General features: G+C 47.9%; 1 pseudogene; it reads left to right on the plus strand.

Annotated features, from left to right (window-relative positions):
- Positions 1–1,445: 1,445 nt before the first annotated feature.
- LOC132677574 (CCR4-NOT transcription complex subunit 4 pseudogene) lies at positions 1,446–2,124 on the plus strand (annotated as a pseudogene).
- The last annotated feature ends 17,896 nt before the right edge of the window (positions 2,125–20,020 follow it).

Consider the following 20,020-nt stretch of genomic DNA (forward strand, 5'->3'; position numbering starts at 1 on the left):
ATAGAGAAATTAGGTCTTACCCGAATGCACGATGCTCGTCTGTCTGGCTGCCGAGCCCGCTGAGAGCCAAGGGCGTGTCTCCTCTGGCCGAAGCCCTCCAGCCGGTCTGAGGCTTCCTGGACACTCGCTCCACAGGCTCCAGAGAGGGTGGCATTGTGTGCAGCCCGGAGAGGGCAAAGCGGGGCCAGACAGGCGAGTCTGTGAAGTCCCACAACTTAGTTCTCAGTGCTGGACTTCCCGCGCTCTTGAATTATCAGACATCTTTGCTGGTGTTTAATAAGCAGGACGATGTCTCACGGTCCTGACATGAAGGACGCCCCACGGAATGTCCTCATCGCCCGGAGCCCTGGGGACAGACGATATCAAGGTCCTCCCGGGGCACCTGTGGCTGCCAGACTTGCAGACTCTGTTGTCATCCACTTTGCCTGGTGAAAATGGGCTTTGCTCCACCCGTGGAAAGCCATACCCAGAAGACCCAGCAGTTTATAAAGTGCTCTCCCAGAAAGAACTGCAAAGGATAAAGAACAAGAAAAACCAGAAACACAATGAGAGAAAACAGAAAACACTAGAAAATTGCAAACACTTGGCTAGTATACCAGCTATACAAAAAACAAAACCAAACAAACAAAAACCAGAAAACACCTCATCTTTGTTGCCGGTCCATCTCAGCACCTAGCAACCCAGAAGTTTTTACGTGACCACGGTATTTTGGGAAATTTGATAAAATACATGAAGCTGTCACCACGTGCAGGCTCACAGGGTCTGGGCACCAAGGTTCATCCTGCATCCGGTCAGAAGACCCTCTCGGAACCATACGGCGTGTCAACAATGCGGCAGTGGGTGGCGGGACCCTTATGGCCTCTCAGGTACAACTAAATACCGCAGTAACTCCTGGGAGAATATGTGGCATCCAAAGCCTGACCACACATATCTACATGATCTATCTACACGTACGTATCTACGTCTCGGGGACGCGGCGGCCAGCATCACAGAAGAGGAAACACAGGCAGGTGAACACCAAGAATACGAATGGAAGCTGCTTCCAGAATTATTTATATAAATTAAACCTCAACTGTCTTCAACTACACGTGGGTCCATTGGGTAAGAGTAAGAACTAACTGATGCTGGGGTGCCTGGGTGGCTCAGTCGGTTAAGCCACTGACTTCGGCTCAGGTCATGATCTCGCGGTCCGTGAGTTCGAGCCCCACGTCCGGCTCTGTGCTGACAGCTCAGAGCCTGGAGCCTGCTTTGGATTCTGTGTCTCCCTCTCTCTCTGCTTCTCCCCCACTCACACTCTGTCTCTCTCTCTGCCTCTCAAAAATGAATAAACTTAAAAAAAATTAAAAAAGAAGAACTAAATGATGCCACTGCGGAGGTAGATCCTTCCACCACCCCAACGAAGCTCAGGTTGTCTCCAGGGAGGGAATGCTGGGAATTCCCAGTGGATGTCTACACAGTGTACCCTTTCCCCACCGCCTGGTTTGTCCAAATCTGAGGAGGGCATCCCCACCAGCTCATCCAGGGCACAGTCCCCTTCTGAGGACCTGGACCCGGTCACAGTCATCATTCTGATGACTTTTGCTGTCCCAGCCCCTCCCCGGCAGGTCCCTCCTTTCCCCAGCGCCCCACCATCCTGGAGACTAGCCACAGAAGCAACCCCAGTGCCAGCACAGAGAGTTTGGTGTTGGTTCTTCTAAACAACCGGAGGACGATGTGGGTTGTGATCCCTTTGGTGTCCCTCGACAAGCCTTTAGTGGCACCTGACTGGCAAGGAGTTGTCAGTCCAAGACCAGCCTTCCCTTTCTCCCTCCTCTCTTCACAGCTAACCACCCAGGTTGGGCTCTGGGTCCCGCCATCGCGGCACTAACAAGCCCAACTCTCAACAGAACCTCGTCAGTCTTGCACAGAGGGTCCCACATTGCCAGCAGCCGCGAGCGTGAATAATTCACCCAGTTTTGCTGACCCGGCATCCCACTGTGCCTTGATGGGCTTTCCACCCGACAGCATCATGCACTTGATGCACACAGCAAACCCCACTGCAAATAGAATTCCTTGGAATTAAATCTTCCGCATAGCACAGCACAGGAACGGGAGGGATCGCTCCAGATGGAGACAAACAGGTGACTGTCATTCTCTCCCCCTGCATCACGGCACAGACAGCAGCCTGCCCGTGTCCACGCTGCTGTGGCTGACGGGGGGAGTAGAGCGAGAGGCCCAGCCTCTAAGGTGCTTGCATGGCAACCAGATTTGCACAGGGCTCCTTCCTGAACTCGTAGTTGACTTACACACCCCAAAGAGCCCCCATGAATGTTCCTCATGCCTCTAACTAGAGTGTTAGCTCACGGTCGTCGAAGTATTTTTTCATTAGGCCTTAATGCACTGTATCAGCATAATAGTTTTGGCATTGTTTCTCATGAATGATACTATTTTTAACTCCCAACATCAAACTTGTAATACTAATTCAGATCCCAGAGGAGATTAGCCAGAATTGTTCTTATTTTGGCTCTCTTACTGAAAATGTGCAAAGATCACGGCAACTCTGTTTTGTGACTTGTGGAAAAAACGGTAATATCCTAATATATTCATGAAAAATCTGAAAATTAAGAAAATGATGCTTATTGCATTCTCTGAATACTTGAGGAGAATGAATACATGTCAAACAATTTTGGTGGTGGTGTTTAATGCTGAGAAGTGTGGTCAGCAACGGTTTTGAGTTGCATGGATTTATATGCTATATTACGCGTCGCACATTTAAATTTGGTTAATGTTTATTTATTTTTGAGAGAGAGAGAGAGAGAGAGACAGAATGTGAGCGGGCGAAGGGCAGAGAGAGAGGGAGACACAGAACCGGAAGCAGGCTCCAGGCTCCGAGCTGTCAGCACAGAGCCCGACGCGGGGCTTGAACCCATGAGTCATGAGATCACGACCCGAGCTAAAGTCGGATGCCTAACTGACCTACCCAGGCACTCCGCATCACACATTTAGAAACTGCTTTTCTTATCTCTCAGTTGTACATCTGCACTTTCTTTTTGAATGGTTGTTAATTATACAGAAAAGTTTCAAAGGTAGTTATTAGAGACTAAGTGCAATTATCTCTTTTCTAATGTGTTTCCAGTATACTAGGAAATGCCTTAGAAACAGAGTTTCAACTTACAGCTGACTTACCAGAAGCTTGAATATAGCATAACATTTTTATTGAACAAACGGTAGTTCTGTGGGCTATCTATTTGGAAATTTCTTTGTTTAGTAATTGAAATGTGTCATACAATGAGATCACAAGTACTTGGCCAGGATGAGACTAAGGTGGGGGAGAAGAGACTGGGGATCCTCTAAAATTAGGCCACGTAAGTTGTCGTAGATAATTTTAGTTACCCACAGAGGGTAGTGAAGTATTTTACTAAGACATAATGTGAAGTGATGTTTTTGGATAACACACAATTTCTTGACACAGTTTTAAAATGGATAATGAGGGGCGCCTGGGTGGCTCAGTCGGTTAAGTGCCCGACTTCGGCTCAGGTCATGATCTCGCGGTCCGTGAGTTCGAGCCCCGTGTCGGGCCCTATGGTGACAGCTCGGAGCCTGGAGCCTGTTTCAGATTCTGTGCCTCCCTCTCTCTGACCCTCCCCCGTTCATGCTCTGTCTCTCTCTGTCTCAAAAATCAATAAACGTTGGGGAAAAAAAATTAAAAAAAAAATAAATAAAATAAAATGGATAATGAAATAAATTCAATTCAATTCTGAGTACTGGACAAAAATGGATTCAGAAAATGTGACTGTGCCGCCTAAATTAAGTATCTGGGGAGATACTTTCCCAAAGGGGAAAGTCAGATATCCTCGAGATTTTCAAAAAACGATTGTGATAAAAGATATGCCTTTATACATTGGAAATATTAAAAGAATAACGTGAATACCAAAAAAGGAAGCCCAGAGATTTAAAATAATAACAACAATTTAAAACACCTTATTAGGGGGCACCTGGGTGGCTCAGTCGGTTAAGCGCCCTACTCTTGATTTCGGCTCAGGTCGTGATCTCGCAGCCTGTGGGATCGAGCCCTGAGTTGTGGTCTGTGCTGACAGCACGGAGCCTGTTTGGGATTCTCTGTCTCCCTGTCTCTCTGCCCCCCTCCCCCAGCTCTCTCTATCTCAGAATAAATAAATAATAAAAAAAGAAAAGAAAACACCTTATCAGGAGATGATATGTAATATCATGTTCAAGTTTTCAAAGCTCCCTATCGGAAATCTGATGACTTTCTATTAAATACAATGTACAAATTAAATGGCTTTGTCCTGAGGTATAGTGTGTAAAATCTGTTCCTAGATACCCCCCGATTCGATTAACTGAGCGTAGAGAAACAGCTAACTACCTAGCCATTTACATTACTTTTCTAAAATTCTGCACAAATGAAAATCTCTAACTTATATTTTGAAGTAATTTTAGGACAGCATCACAAGAAATTCAGAAAACACACAAAAAAGATGGTAGGCTTACTAAAGAAGACAAATCAGACTTCCTCAAAACTTCACACTTTGGCTTTCCAAGAGCCGATGTGACAAAGATAAGGAGGGAAGCTGCAGACGTGGAAAACGCTTGCAAAATTATAACCGATAAAGGACGCACATCCACCAAACATACACACACGTGTAGCTCGATAACAAGAAAATGAACAATTTGATTTTTTCAGTAGGCAAATAACTTTGAGTAGACACTTTACCAAAGAATGACATGATTACCAAAAAACACAAGGTGTTCAATATCTTCGGTCATGAAGGAAATTTTTTAACGCCGATGACATACTATGATATAATTACTAGCCAGGCTCAAGTTTAGAAAAGGAACGAGTTCGGGTAAAAATGTGGAGCCACTGAACTCTCAGGAACATACCTGTTTCTGTTTCTGAGAAATTCTGGTGGGGATGTGAAATGGTACAAATACCAAAAGACCGTTTGATGGTTTTGCACAAAGTTAAACATGCACTTACCTACAGCTCAGCAAATCCCAACTGAGGCATTTTCCCCAAAGAAATGACAACATGTCCACAAAAATACTCATACTCCAATGTTCAAAACAGTTTTATCCATCTTAGCCCCAAACTGAATGCAAACCCCAAAACCATTAGCCAGTAAAGAGACAATTGTGGTATATTTCTAAAGTAGAATACTCTTTGTCAGTAAAATCAGACCCATTAGTGATACACACAACAACATGAACGAATATCTAAAGCATTATATTCAGAAGCCAGAAATGCGTATGTATACTGCATGATTCCATTTATATGAAGTAACAGAAAAGGCACAACTCTGGTGAAATGGCTTGTGGCTGATTACCAAGAGTTATGAGAAGACTTTTCGGGGCGATGGAAATGTTCTTTATTATGATTGTGTCGATGGATACATGACTACGTGCATTTATCAAGACTCGTCAAACTGTACCCTTAAAATTGGTGAATTTTATTTCATATCTATTTTAACTCAATAAGCCAGATTTTATTTATTTAAAAAACTTTTTTTACATTTATTTATTTTTGAGAAACAGAGTGAGACAAAGCGTGAGCGGGGGAGGGGCAGAGAGAGAGGGAGACGCAGAATCCGAAGCGGGCTCCAGGCCCCGAGCCATCAGCACAGAGCCTGATGCGAGGCTCGAACCCACAAACTGTGAGATCATGACCTGAGCCGAGGTCGGACACTCAACCGACTGAGCCACCCAGGTGCCCCAGTAAGCCTGATTTTAAAACGTAACTACACTAGCTTGGTTATGCAGTTAATGAAATAAAACTAATTGTTGAGCTCGTCCTTTTATGAGGCACCTCACAAGCCTCTACGAGGGAAGAAGAGGGGAAATGTGCCCTCACCATGCATCACAACCCAAACCAGCGTATCCGGTCAATCTGTGCAAATTCCAAGCTTCCCTGCCTTTGCTGCTGTCTAGTGTTGAGCTGTGGTCCACGTGGCAGTAACGGAGGGGTGCACGGATCAGACCTCCTCCGAGGAGAGCCTGCCTTCCAGCCTGCAGATGGTAGGCTTACCAAAGCCCCCAGGGTGAAGGCAGCAGTGAAACCAGTGCCACGCTGGTCAGGGCGCGTCCACACACGCCCGGGCCAGGCTGCTCCTGGCCTCTCCTAGGTGCACAATCTATGCACCAAGTCTCTCCATCTGGGTTGCCTGAGACTTGTCAGACGTTTATTATGATCTGAGCCCCCCGCCCCTCTTGTCCAGTTCTGTTTCACCATCTTTATTTTTCACGGTATTATTGCCCGGACACCCTCTGGTATTCCCAACTCCATCACCGGTCTGCTTCGGAGCACCTGACCTGACGCACTTAAAGAATAACACGGTTGTTCTTAGCAGGAGGCATTTGGTCACGTAAAAGCCGCGTTGGCGCAGCAAGCACCCTCGCGTACCCCATACGCTTATGCTGGGACGACACTGTGCGTGCGTGTAGGCACACACACCTGCTTACAGGCAGCTTCACATGCTGCTGCCATGAGCGAACCTGCGTAAAAGGAGCAGCCTTCCTCCGCACGTAGGTACTTACACAAACACTCCATGTCTGGAGTTAAAATGTCATTCCTTTGGAAGAAGTTTATTTTAAACTAATGGCCGGGTAGACACAGCTCCTCCAAAGGGAGGAAGAATGATTGATGGGACTTCGGGCAAAGAGAAACCAAAGATTCTGTCCAGGGGCAAACACCTGTTGCCTGAATCAGCTGCCTGTGAACCAACAGAACACCTCATCTCTCTCATCCGACAGCGAGCGCGCTGTCTCGCCGGGCTTCCCTCCAGCCATCACGCACACTGTCCCTGAGGCCCTTGTGCCGTGGGATGAACCGAGATACCCTCTCTCCACCCCAGCTGCTCCCTCAGCTCTGTCTGGAGAGAAACGGGGATGAGAATGAATCTCCGAATGGCTTACAGAGACCTGGCATCGGCCTGTGTGTGTATGTGTGTGTGTGTGTGGGGGGGGGGGTGCTTATACAGAAAGAGAGTAAATGTAAAACGCAAATGTATTACGCAAATGTAAAACGCTCCCTCGGCACCCTATCGCAAGGCTCCCGGCTCCCAAGGATTCGCTGACATCCTCGTTTTTCATCACGTGAGACAGGACGGGGTTTCTTTGGAAGGGAATTCGCGCTCGATATAAAATGTATGCCTCTGGCAAGCCGGATGATAGTATGCCAACAGTTTTCAAATGTGAGGATCCACATAGAGCCCCTGGCCATTCCTGGAAGAAAGAACGAACCAGAAGCAGGAACGGGAATCATGAGAAGTGTCTTCCTTCTCTGCTTCAAAGGCAGTGGGAGCCGGGTGGAACAGAGGAGACCGGGGAACGGAGGAGAAAGAATCCAGGGGCTGCCAGCACCCCACCCTGCTCTCTACAGAAAGCAGGGGGAGGGTAATGAGAGTCCAAACGCTCAGTCCTCCTCTCTGCGCGGCTGTCCGTTTCCAACCAGTCATGACTGAAGAGTTACAATGGCAAGCGATATAATGCCCGACCCAAGCCAGTTTTCAAAAGTCCGCTTTGGCTCAGATCACGGAGAACTCGGGAGTCCTGGGCCAGCGTCAGGTGTGACAGTGATGCGGGACCTCAAAGGAGGTCACCGCAGCCTGGTGATGGAGCAGGGCCTCCAGCCTTCCCGGCTCTCCTCCCTGCACCGGCTCCCTCCTCGCCGGCCCCCTGGCACCAGCCTTTGCGCCAATGGATGCTTCGGCTCCGGCCCCACCCTCAGCTTGGCCCCAGCAGGGAGGGGAACATTTCTCCCCCAGTGTTAAAAATTCATGCGTCTTCTGGGCCTGTCGCTGGTTTCAATTAGCTAATATAACCATCCTTGAACCAAGTCACTATAGTCAGGGGAAGGCGTTGATTACTCTGAACAACAGGGCTGATCCCAGGTGCCGAGTGAGGGTCAGACCTGACCTTGTCCACGGGGACTGGAGGTGGGAGGCTGGCCTCACGGAAACTCCTGGGTGGCGTTTTATCAGACGAAGGTTGGAGGGATGGTGGGTCAGTTAAGCTGATGTTGTGATGAGAACAACTCTCTGGAATATTCCACTGGCCTTTCGATGGAAGAAGGGCTACAACCAACGTCAGAATTCCAAACGTGATGGGGCAGGAAAGACAGAGGCTGGTGAGCAGGGGCTCAGGTGGGGCCGGGTCCCCGCGGACGCCGGCAGGGGAGCTCTGAGTCAGCGCACGGCTCCCCCTGTACAGCCAGGCGGGGCTCCTGTCCCCTGCTGCACAGCGATGAGCGCTCCCGCACACCCTGGGAAGGAGCCGTGGTCCATCTGGATTCCACAGCCATCGCTGACGCCGAGATCAATCATTAATATTGGCGTAACATGGAAATCAGCACCTTCCCCACACACAGGACAATCTGTGGTTTCCTGATGACAAAGCCCTCGGGGATTAACAAATCTCTGACCTGAGAGAACAAACAACCGATTTCTGGTGGGGGATGGGATGGTTTTCGGGACTTAGGACCTTCCTGCATTTCTGGCTTTTCCCTGGGTGTCCATCTGGCATCAGCCTTCCAACAGCCTTTGCCTGACTCTCACTGTCGTGTGTGTGCACAGCACAGATTGCCTCTGACTCTCCAGGGACACGGATTAGCCCACCCTACCAGACACACCCGCACACACACACACACACACACCCCACACCAGTACCCTCCACCCCCACCACTGCCTGTTTGGACACAGCACCCGAAGCCTCTTGTCACCAAGACAGTCACACAGAGCTGAGACTCCCACCTGGGCCTGTGACCACGCCTGAGGTGTTCCTCGTGGGCACCCAGCTCTCCTAAGACGCAGCCACGGCCGGTGTGGACATTTCAGGGCTCTCTGGTCCCAAGTTGTGCCCCGTTCTCTCACTGACACGGTGGCCCAGTTAAAGAGAGGCCAGACGTCTTTGGGGAACGTCGGATGAGAACACTATTTCACAGCTACCCCCGGTCACCGTTGACACGGCACCAGCCTGACCCCTGGCTCGCAGGCCGCCTGCATATACGGCCCCTTGGGCCGACTCACTCACACGGAGGGAGAGCGAGATGGGTCAAGAGGGGTTTCCCAGCTGGCTGGGTCACAAGCGTGACAGCAGCCGACAGCCACTTCGTCACATACCTTCGTGTTGATGCTCTGGGGGTGGGGGTGGGGGGGACACTGCCCCAGTGTCAGAGAACAGCACTGAGCCACAGAGGAAGATGTGATGCCAAAAGGGAAGAGAGCCCTGAGACGGAAGGTGAAGGAGTGAGGTGAAGGCCGCTGACCGGGGGCCAGAGGGTAAGGTCTGCTCGGCCAGCGGGCCGGCGGGCGGCGGGCGTGCGAGACGGAGGGAGAGGACGAGGCCCCCTCCCCCGTCTGGCTGCCCGGCAGGAGGCTGAGAGTGGGCCCCAGGCCTTCAGGTGAGCCGCCTCTGCACCAGGCTGAGAAGTGCCTCTACCACTGTGCCACGTGTGAGCTCTCGGTCTCGAGCCAGGAGCTTCTCCCTCGCAGACAGGATTCAGAACACGGGGCAGACGCGCAAATGGAAATAGCAGAAAGCCCAGGAGCTACACGGAGCCTGGGATTTTGCAAGGAGGTCGCGCGCACTTTGGTGTCTTCGGTAAAGACCTTGTAAAATCCACGGAGGCTCACCGTGGACAGCCCAGGAAGCACGGAAACAGAGTAAAGAATAAAAGCACATATTAATTCCATTGCCAAAAGGCAATTACTATTAATAATATATTTAAAAGACAATTACGATTAAAAATGCATTTATTTCCTTTTGGTTCTTATCCCATGCAAAGGGGGAGATGACATCACCCAAAAAAAGCGGGATATGACATTGTACATTGAAGGTATTGTAAGCGTTAGGGTTCACTCAGAGAAAAAAGGTAGGTTTCCTTAATTCTCAAATCGGAGGCCTTTCCGGCCCCGTAACGTCATGACTTCTTACAGAGAAAAACAGTATCAGACACTCAACGACTTTCGAGCCGGTATTCTCAACTCAGTTTACTACTGCCTAAGTAAGCAAAACTATGCACACGTGTAACAAATAATCGCTCCTCTTAAATGTGACTTAGCCCGGGGTAATTACCAAGGAAGTGACTCGTTTTGAATTTGCCCATACTGGGGACAAAAGGAAAAATTAAACACGAGCTTCTACTGCACTAAGTCGTTACGATGACTCCCGCGGGGATTTCGGTGACAATCCTTTGAAAAATGGGAACCCCCCCCCCACTCTAATCCATGCCTCATAAAATTCTTCACAGCACTTTTCACCCCTTGTTATCAGCGCCTGACCTCCTATCGCATATTTAATGCTTGCTGTCTGCCTCCTCTACCAGAAGGAACAGCCAGATTGTTTGCTAATCCCAGTCTGTAATCCTAGCACCTGGCCAGTGGCTGGCACACAGACAAAATCCTCAATAAACATTCTGTTGAGTGTTGATTATTAACCTCCTCCAAGAATACCACAAGGCGAGTAGGGAGGAAGATACGAGATTTCAGTCTACTCTCATACTCCATTGGATCTAATACTTGAAGCAATCTCTTATGGAAAACACGATCTCTCTAGATGAGTCAGTCTTTTAGACCTCTCTCCCCCCCCCCCCACCTTCCCCCTGTTCTTCCTAGAAATAGCATCTAAATGGATGGGGGGTGTGGGTAATTTCCTTGAGTTCCCCATCCAGATCCAGAGTCCACCCTTTCCCTTGGGTCTGTGCTCCAGGGAGGGAGACTCTACAAACCTGGGGCCCTTGCACTCTGGTTTCTCGTTGGGTTTAGCCAATGGGAGGAGACTGGCAGGAGATACGAACCAGGAGGATGAAATGGCTGAGTATATTCCTTCCATGTCTTCCTTGTTTGGCCAACATGGTTCTTCTGACAGTAGCCATGTGGCTCTACCTCGTCTCTTGTTGGGCAGCCCCTCTTCCATGGCTCCAGCCCCTCTTCCATGGCTCCAACAACGGTGTCCTCCCCTCACCCCTTCTGGACTAGGCTTGGTAACCATTTCCGGCTCTTGATGCTCTGAGGGGATTCAACATCTTTTGTTGGATCCCTTAAACTTGCTCACCCCCAGGGAAGAGCCACATCTTTAAATTCTCTTCAAATCCTGAACTTCCTGTGGCTTCTGTTTCCCCCTGGGCCCCCCATGGACACACAAGGAGCCTGTGTCTTCATGGCAGAGGGGAAGAAGGTGTGTCCCCAGCCTCGAGTTGTCTCAGAATGTAAGTATTGGCTCAGGAGCCCCAGGACATACTTAGTGCTGTGCTCATACCCTCAGCTAAAGCTGTAGTTGCTGTAACACGTGGTCCCTGCCGGTCTTAACCAGCACATGGTGGTCTTTCCTGCTGCTCGGACAGCCTGGCCCTTCCTCTGAGTGATACCCTTTTCCATTCAATCCCAGGTGGGGGGTTCACAGCCAAAAACCGAGCACCTCTTGAAGGTCGACAGAAGCCTCAAGGTCTCTCCACATCACGCGAAGTCATATTTTGTTTTACTTTGTCTCCTGCCCTACACCCAAATCCCACCTGCCTGTCTCCTCTCAGGTTCGCAGACAGGGAACCGAGCAAAGGCTCTTGTGCTTTTAAATATTTTCTAACCACTTAAGCACAGTGTGAGCTTCTGAGTCCTTGGCCTGGTCAGTGAGATCTTGCTCACTTCCAGACCCCACCTTCCTTTTCCTCTCAGGGCTGTCTTGGCAGGATGGCTCGGTTTTCTAGGTCCTATTCTTGACTCTCCTGGAGATCTGACCTCACACAATCGTGGGAGCCGGCACACCCCAAATCCATAGAGCAAGCTGGAAATTCAGGCAAGAGTTGCTGTTGTATTCTTGAGTCTGAATTCCCCAGGGCAGCAGGCTGGAAATTCTGGCAGAGAAGAAGAGAATTCCTTCTTCAGAAAGCCTCACTTCTTGCTCTTAAAGCCATCTACTGATTGGATGAGGGCCACCCCCTCCCATGGAGGTAATCGCCTTTATTCAAAATCTGCTGATTTAAATATGAATCACATCTGAAAAAATGCCTTCACAGCAACATCTAGATGGGTGTTTGACCAACACCACAGCCCAGCCAAGTTGACATATAACATCAGCCATCACACTCGCATATTTATGTGATGGTTTTAAAGGAGGTTGTCACTTCCTGCGTTAGTCCAAGGAGCTGAGAAGCAGATACCAAGATACTGTAAGACATACAAGAGTTTTACAGGGGAGGGCTCAGGGGGAGGTGCAGAGCAGGTCTGACACTTGTGTAAGGAGACAGGGAAAGAGGGCGTTTGAGCACCAAGTCTCCGATGCAGCGCAGCGCCAAGGAAAGACTGGCTAGGCGGATGAGGGCTCCTCCAGCCAAAGTCACCGATGGGAAGAATCCCAATTTACCCCTGTGTTGCCCAGTAATTGGCTGGGAGTGGTCTGCGAGAGGCACGGCTTCAGAGCACGGGGTGGAACTGTTTGTGCCATCAGTCACCTTTGCCCCCACAGCGGGAGATGATGTATTTTCACGCCTCACCTCCCCGTTACTACAGTTAACCCCACGTGGGTACAGTTATATCCATGCATCTTCTAAATACATGCACCTTCCTAATATGTGCATTTCTGTATGCATGTATGGATGGATTTCACAAAGGTCCCGATGCCATCTGTCAGCACTAGGCTTCTTTAATTTTTATTATTTTGTCCAGGTTTTACTTTTTTAAAGTCATCTCTACACCCAACATCGGGCTCGAACTCACTACCCGGAGTAGAGGAGAAGAGTCACACGCTTCACTGACTAAGCCCGCCAGGTGCCCCCCAATACATGCATTTATTGGAATCCCCTATATAGAAATACACGAAGCTTCAGTAGGGCTAGAAAATAGTGACCATGATGGGGTTCCACAAAGACTTTTTTAGCTGGGGAGATGTTTTGTTTTTTTCAGTTCAAAGACGAAGGAAAAGTAACTTTCAAAATGATATCTGTAGCTCTACATATGAGACTTTCTAGCTGTGAAAGAGGATCAAAGGGCAAACCACAGAAGAGATTTTTGTCCTGTTGGATTGTGTTCTGTGTTTTCATACTGGTTAGATTTACATTCTGAGATATGAAAAGGAGATGAACATTTTCTTACTTGTGCATGGGTGCGGCCGTTACCTCACTGTACAGATGAAGTGAGATGGTGTTTGTTATCATATCACTGAATGGGTGGAGGAAGTATGTGTTTTGATATAACCGTTAGCTGTGATTTTTCCTTGTAATTATTGGATCAATATAAGGAAGTCATGCAGCTAGGGTCATGAGACAAAATGACTTTCTCAGAAAGTATACTGGGTTTATGTAAAAAAAAGTATTCACTTAAAACACAAAATAGTTTGCTAAGCAATTACACAATGGATTCTAGGCTGCACAAATGTACTTGTGCATACTTTCTGGAACGTTTATAAAGGTTACAAAATGATCTAACATATTATTTTGGTAATACTTCTGATGTGCATTGGAAACTCAAACATACAACTTGGAGAAAACACTCAATTCCTTAGAAGGGATGTGTCAACGAGGTGGATGTTTGAGATGTGCCCTTTAGATCATGTCATATCTGAACTCAACTTCCCAATCTTCAGGCACTTGAACCCAATAAAGCAGCCACGCACAAGATGTCCCACACGGTACTGATGAGAGAACGTCACAACTGCATGATCACTGGGAAGTGTAAACCACACTCGAGTTGTAAAACAGCAGCAGCCACAAAGCGAGAAAAATGTTCTAGCCACATCGTGCGAGAAATGAATGACCCCAAGGAACGAACCCTACTTCTCACCTATTGGGTTTGCAATTTCCATTGCGAAAAATTTCCAAGAAGCTAATTATGAGCCCACAGCTAAGGGAGCCTCGGATCTCCTCATTATATTTAGATGCACTTCTCCCCCACACAGGTGAAAACGTGATTTTCACCTAAAATAGAAAAAGAGGGAGGATATTAAATTGTATGTACTCTATAATTACAGCCAGTATCATTGGGAAATGCTTATGAAGCAGTCTGCATGACCGTTATATTAATGACAGCACAGTGTTTTATTGAATAGATATACTATTCTCAGTGTGGTTATTGGAGAAAATCTAAAATGATTTTTAATGAGTTGAGCTGACATTGTAAATTTCTTATATTAAATATATAGCTATCATATTCATTTATGCTGTATATTAAGCATATCTGTAGTTATGCTACATTTCCATACATGCACCTATAATTTTTCATTAACACTAAAGTTAGCAGCAATTTAATGCTAACAGTAAATTCTCAAAGGATTTGTTTATCCAGTATTGTTCATATCAACCCCTTTTTGTATTTCTCTATACTTCCACAGTCATTACTACTCTGCAAAAAAAAAAATTGAAGTGGGTCACATTTACCTTGACTTCAAAGTCTATTCTTTTTTTTAACCACTTAAACTCTTTTTCATCCTCCCCAGTACCCCTCCCAAGGCTCCCAGCCTCCGTTTGGTCCTATCTTTCCCATTAATGATTAAAAATGATAGTTAACTGAAAGGCTACCTCTCCAAGTAACCACCTGCATTTCAAAAGAATATCAATCAAAAAGTACTGAGCCTATTATTCTATTAGAAGACATTTATTATTGAAAGATACTAGACTCACCTGGGAGATACTGAAAAGAACAAACACACAGGACTTGTGTGGTATTCTCTCTTTCCATATGGGACAGTTGACTGCCTAGGACCCAATGCTAGACCTTGAAGCCTACAATCCAGGGCATCACCAGGGGGAAGGAGGCAGGACTTCTGACTCTCCATTTTGAGCAGACTTAAGAAGGAACATCTGCACTGGAATTTGCAGGAATGAAAAATACACTTTTACTGTACTAAGCCACAGTCTTAGGCTGGTTGGTTACAGCAGTTATCCCGCCCTAATGCATAAATTTGAACCAGAAGTAGGGTTATGCACAAAGAAATGAAGAAAGGAAGGAAGAAAAGAAAGAAGGACAGAAGGAAGGAAGGAAGGAAGGAAGGAAGGAAGGAAGGAAGAAAAGAAGGAAGGGAGAATAAAAAAGGGAGGAAGAAAAGAAGGAAGGGAGAAGGAAGAAGGAAGGAAGGAAGGACATAAACATCTAACGTATGAGACAATAGCTTCACGATGGTCTGTCTGATGAGGGAAAAGTCACTGATATGGAGACTTTGGGCTATCACAAACACTTATTAAACTGTTGCCTGCAACAGCTGGGGAGGCAGATCATGGACCCAATGAATCAGTGGCCTTAGGGGAAATGATCGGGAAGAACCGGGGTCCTGATGTGTAGGATTATCATTGGATACATTTATCAAGGTGTCACCAGCAAAGTTTAGTTCAAGAGAAAATAAGAATAGCCAAGAGTCCAGTCCACCGAGGCCTGCCAAGATTGTACTGCTTCTAAAGCCAAACCATAAGAAGTGGGATTGAGAAGGTCTTTGAGTGACATTAAGGGTCAAGCCCCGGCCTTCCAGCAAAGACCGGAATAAGATGGGGCCTCCTTCCTCAAGCCCAACCATCACAGGGTAGCAGGCGCTAAACCGAGAGAAAGAGGACAGAGGGGCGATGGAGCAGAGAAATTTGAAAATCTTGAAAATGAGGTTGGGGTCATCATGGTGGGTCCAGTTACTGGTTCCAGAAACTGATGACAACAAATGGGTCTGAAGTCCAAGTGTGACTGGACTGAAGTGTAAGAGAGTCTGAACAGGAAGGGATTCTGACGGTGAAGACAGAAAACAGTCAGTGGCTTCTCCAACTCTGCAGGGAAAGAAAGAACTCTCCAGAGCATAGAGAGAGAGAACATGGAGAACAATGGACAAGGGTCTCCCTGACAGACAGCAGGACCAATGTATCATCAGAGGAGATCCCCGCCCTCGGAGTGTCGCCCCCAGAGTCCCCGCACTGCCCGCGAGCCCCTCCGCCATCTACTCCCACTCGAGAACCATTAAGAATGCCTGAAGAGGGCAATATTCAACTCCAAATAAAGAACTAGAAAATTCCAGACCCTCTGCGATCTGTGCCAAGAGCATCACGTTCTACATCCTCACAGTAGGGACTTCACACGAGGCTGGTCTACACAGCAATGTCGCGTGCTTATCTCCAAGGCAGAGCGGTGGATTTGGCAAAGGTCCACCTCAGAGTCCCGGGAGGGCGCCGCTGGGTCAAGAACCTAGATCGGTAAAGCACAAGTTGTTTGAACAACTAAGGACAGTCAACAGAAGAGACGCCCAACAGAGGGGAGACAAGGCAGAGACTGAGTTGGTGTTGGCAGAAATCATCTTCAATCCGCTACAAGACCACTCCCCTTCTGTGGCTGTTGCCATCTCCCAGTAGAGGCAGCCGGCTCTCTGACCCGGCCCGTTTTCCGTCTGCGTGGTCGGGTATGGCTGTGTGTGTGAGACCATCCCAGGCAAACCGTATGTGGTTTTACATTTCTGTGTTGTGACTTATTTTAAAATATTGCCACATACACGTGAGTATGCATGCAAGTTAGTCCCAATTTACACCTAGAAGAGGTTACTGGCTACCTGATGTATTCATTAGGCATCACCTATCCGGGACCGCGTTGTTCCCAGGGGTTCAGACTGGCTTTGGTTTATAGTGATCTCAACGGTCAGGTTGTCAGACCGAGGCCCTTGATGTGACAAACAACAAGCTTTGTGATTTTGAATGATCTTTTCCCTCTCCACAGAATCTGGCTTTCGAAACAATTTTCCCACTACGGACAGAACAAGCAAGTCGGCGTTGACACTCTCAAGTCCTATCCTGGATGTCAAAAGCCGAACGCTAGATTTTTCTTTCTCTCTGCAGCTTGGCTGCAACAATCCTAAATCTCCATGAGGCAAATGGGTTCCTCTGGCCCACAGGGGAGGTCACAAACAAGGAAACGCAAAAGAGAAAGCACGCGAAATATTTCAAGAAATATTATTCCTGCCACACAGCTGGGGCACGATCCTGCCTTTCCTCCACGGTTGAGCTTCTTGAGTGAGTTTCTCTGATTTATGGGCACCCAGTTATGCTCTCACTATTACTCTGAAATTGCTACCACCAAATATCACTGGCAGACTGCTTGTTGCTAAAGCCAGTGGATACTGTGTGAGTCAGAATGTGCTTACTTCCATGTAGAAAACCCTCACATTTCAGTGGCCTCAGTTTGAAGGTCCTATGAAGGTTTTCTTATGTCACAGTCCAAAGGGGGGGGGGGTGTCTGCTGCAGAGTCAGGGATCGGGCACCTTCTATCTCATGAAGCCACCAAGTTCCGCCTTCTATCTCGTGAAGCCACCATGCTCACCCTCTAAGGTCACTGCAGTTTGGACCACAGAGAGGGGGAGGTGACTCCTGGGGCAATGATGTGGGGTGAGGCGCATCAGCCAGCTGGTCACATGGCTCCAAATACATGCAATGGGCTGGGAAATGCAATTTGGCGAGCCCAGGAGGAAGGGCAGATACGCAGGTGTCCGTGAGCGGCCAGCATCGTCCTGGCTCCTCCCATGCCTGGATCTCTTCGAAGTTTTCTGACTCTGTCGACCTCCCACTTGTCTTGAAATGCCTTCTTCTCTTCGAAGAGATTCGAAGGCTCCAGACACGCTTGGTCTCTCTGCCTCGTCCTGGCCACTTCCTGTGAGGAAGTCCATTACCTAAGAGAGACCGCCGCTCCTCTATTGTCGCCCTTGGCAACCAGCTACGGGAAGGGTCCTGAGCATGGCCCCCAGCTCAGGCCTGCGCTTTCCACCTGCTGGCAGCTGCCCTCACCACACGTACACTCCTCAGCCTCCTCGCCCTTCTTACACAGTGACTGGCCCCACGTCCCTGCCATACCCCCAGGCGCCATTGATTTCCTCTTCTCCTTCCCTTTCCGCTTCTAATCCCAAAGTCCTGACAATTCTGCCATCTGAATATTTCTCTCATCGATATTTTGACATCCTGCCCTCTCCAAATCCTGGCTCAGGAGCCATGGCCATTTGCCCTGTCTATTTCAGCTTCCTCCTAGGGGACTCCTGGCTCACGCATTCGTTCCCCCATTATTCTCCACAATGCAGACCGTTCTGATCAACCCCAGTCTGTGGTCCTCAGGATAAAATCCCACCCACTGATCAGGTCTCTCTGGCTCTGATTCCATCCCTCCGCAGGGGTCCCCTTGTAATCTCCAGGCCAACTCTGTGCGATTACACTTGAGCCACAAGATTCTCTTCCCTGGCCAGACCCTGGCTGTTCTTGAGGCTGGTGGTGTGCCCAGAGCCACCTTCCTTCCGCTTTCATTTTCTCTGATTGATTCTGTTCATACTTGGGGGCTGGTCATGCGCCTCCTCTTTCCCCACCCCACCCCCACCCCCACATCCTCACATAGCTTTACAATCCTCCTTACATCTCGAAGATCACTATCCTACATGCCTACAGGTGATGGCAGGTATGCAGCTGTGTTCAAGAACATTTAACTGAATAAATGAACAAATCACAACCAGAAAAGGAGGGAGGAAGAGGAGAAGGAAAGAAAGAAAAAGAAGTTAGGTGTTTAGTAATCTGAGACACATACTGGTATAGTAAATCCTCATTATACTAAAAACCAACAAAATACAGAACTACAAACCCTCCAGTAAGTAAACTTACAAATAAATTATGTGTAATTAGCATTAAAGAGCTTTGTAGAGTGGTCCTGGGGATGTTCTTAAAGTGTATCTAAGCTCTAAATTCATTATTTCTGGATTATCTTTAAATGAAGAGCCCCTCAAAAATGCAGGAGCAAAGCCCTGTAATAATAGCTGCACCAAATTGGTATTTAACTCTTCCATTGAAAGCTGTTTTCCTAATACACGATTATCTATTTTATTAGTATTTGAACAGTATCCATTTTTTTTCATCACAAGGGTAGCTACAGTAAGCAAATGTTACTCTTTTTAATCTTAAGAAATGATCTAGAATCAAAATAAATTAAAAACCTCATTTCCTTTTTTTCCCCCCATCAAATGAGCTCAGTGGTAATAATTTTTCTGTTTGGTATGCCTGCATTACTAAAGAAACGCCAATGATGTAGACTGCATTTTAATCACCAAATACATCAGAATTGGTAACAAACAGCTTTGGGACTGCTAAATTTTTCTCTCACGCGTGGTCAGTAGGCAACTAGGATTCTTTCTGGCGAGTAAAATGAACAGTATCTCCATAATTATCGTGATCGATCCTCAGCCGCGGGAGTGGCAATGCTGAAGCTCGCCCAACGGGTAGCTAGCACTCAGTGTGCCCGGAGCAGTGGTTACACGGCGAAACATCTGGCATGAGAGGGGTCCCTAGAGGGGACTGGGGGCAAACACCAGGGGTCAGGAGATGACAGAGTAAGGACACGTCAAGCGAGGGGAATACAGAGTCTGGGATCATGGCGTTGAGGGGTAACGGGATACAGGGCTGTGTATGTGCGTGCAGAGCATGTGTTGAAGATATCAAGAGACAGAGGGAAAGGAGAGGGTTAGTCACAGGAAGCGTGTGCTCCGGTCCTAGAACCCACTCGGCCTGGCTCTGTGATAGTCCCTCTGAAGGCTTTGCCCCAGGTACGTCTATAGCCCACACTTCACAGGTGCAAGGTGTCGTCTCATGGAGAATTTAACTTGCCATGATGGTCCTGTCGGTTACAGAGGGCACTGATTGTTAGCCTACCTCACAGATGAGAACATTGAGAATCAGGAAAGATAACAGTGATTTGTTTACTGGATGAGGTTCACAGCGAAGACCAGAGCCTGGTGATTTGAGCATCTGGCCTCAGGCTTTTCTCAGTCTCTGCTATAGCACTCTCTTTCATACAAGTGCATGAAGCTTAAGCAGAGAGACGCGATGGTCATCTATATGGTATAATTTGGCAGAGATACAAGAAGGACTCCATCCGCTACCCACCCACCAGTAACACCTCCATCAATTAAGAAACATCAAATCAAGTCAAAAGGAGACCATGGGGCACAGTGGCCAGGCAAACCCTCTTGTGTCTCATTAGCCAGTTATCCCTTTCTACATTTGGGAATGGAGAAGACAGAACCCACCAAATGCTCTTTTGTCTTTCTCCT

This window comes from Panthera onca, chromosome A2, assembly GCF_046562875.1.
Source record: "Panthera onca isolate mPanOnc1 chromosome A2, mPanOnc1 haplotype 2, whole genome shotgun sequence".
Classification (NCBI taxonomy): domain Eukaryota; kingdom Metazoa; phylum Chordata; class Mammalia; order Carnivora; family Felidae; genus Panthera; species Panthera onca.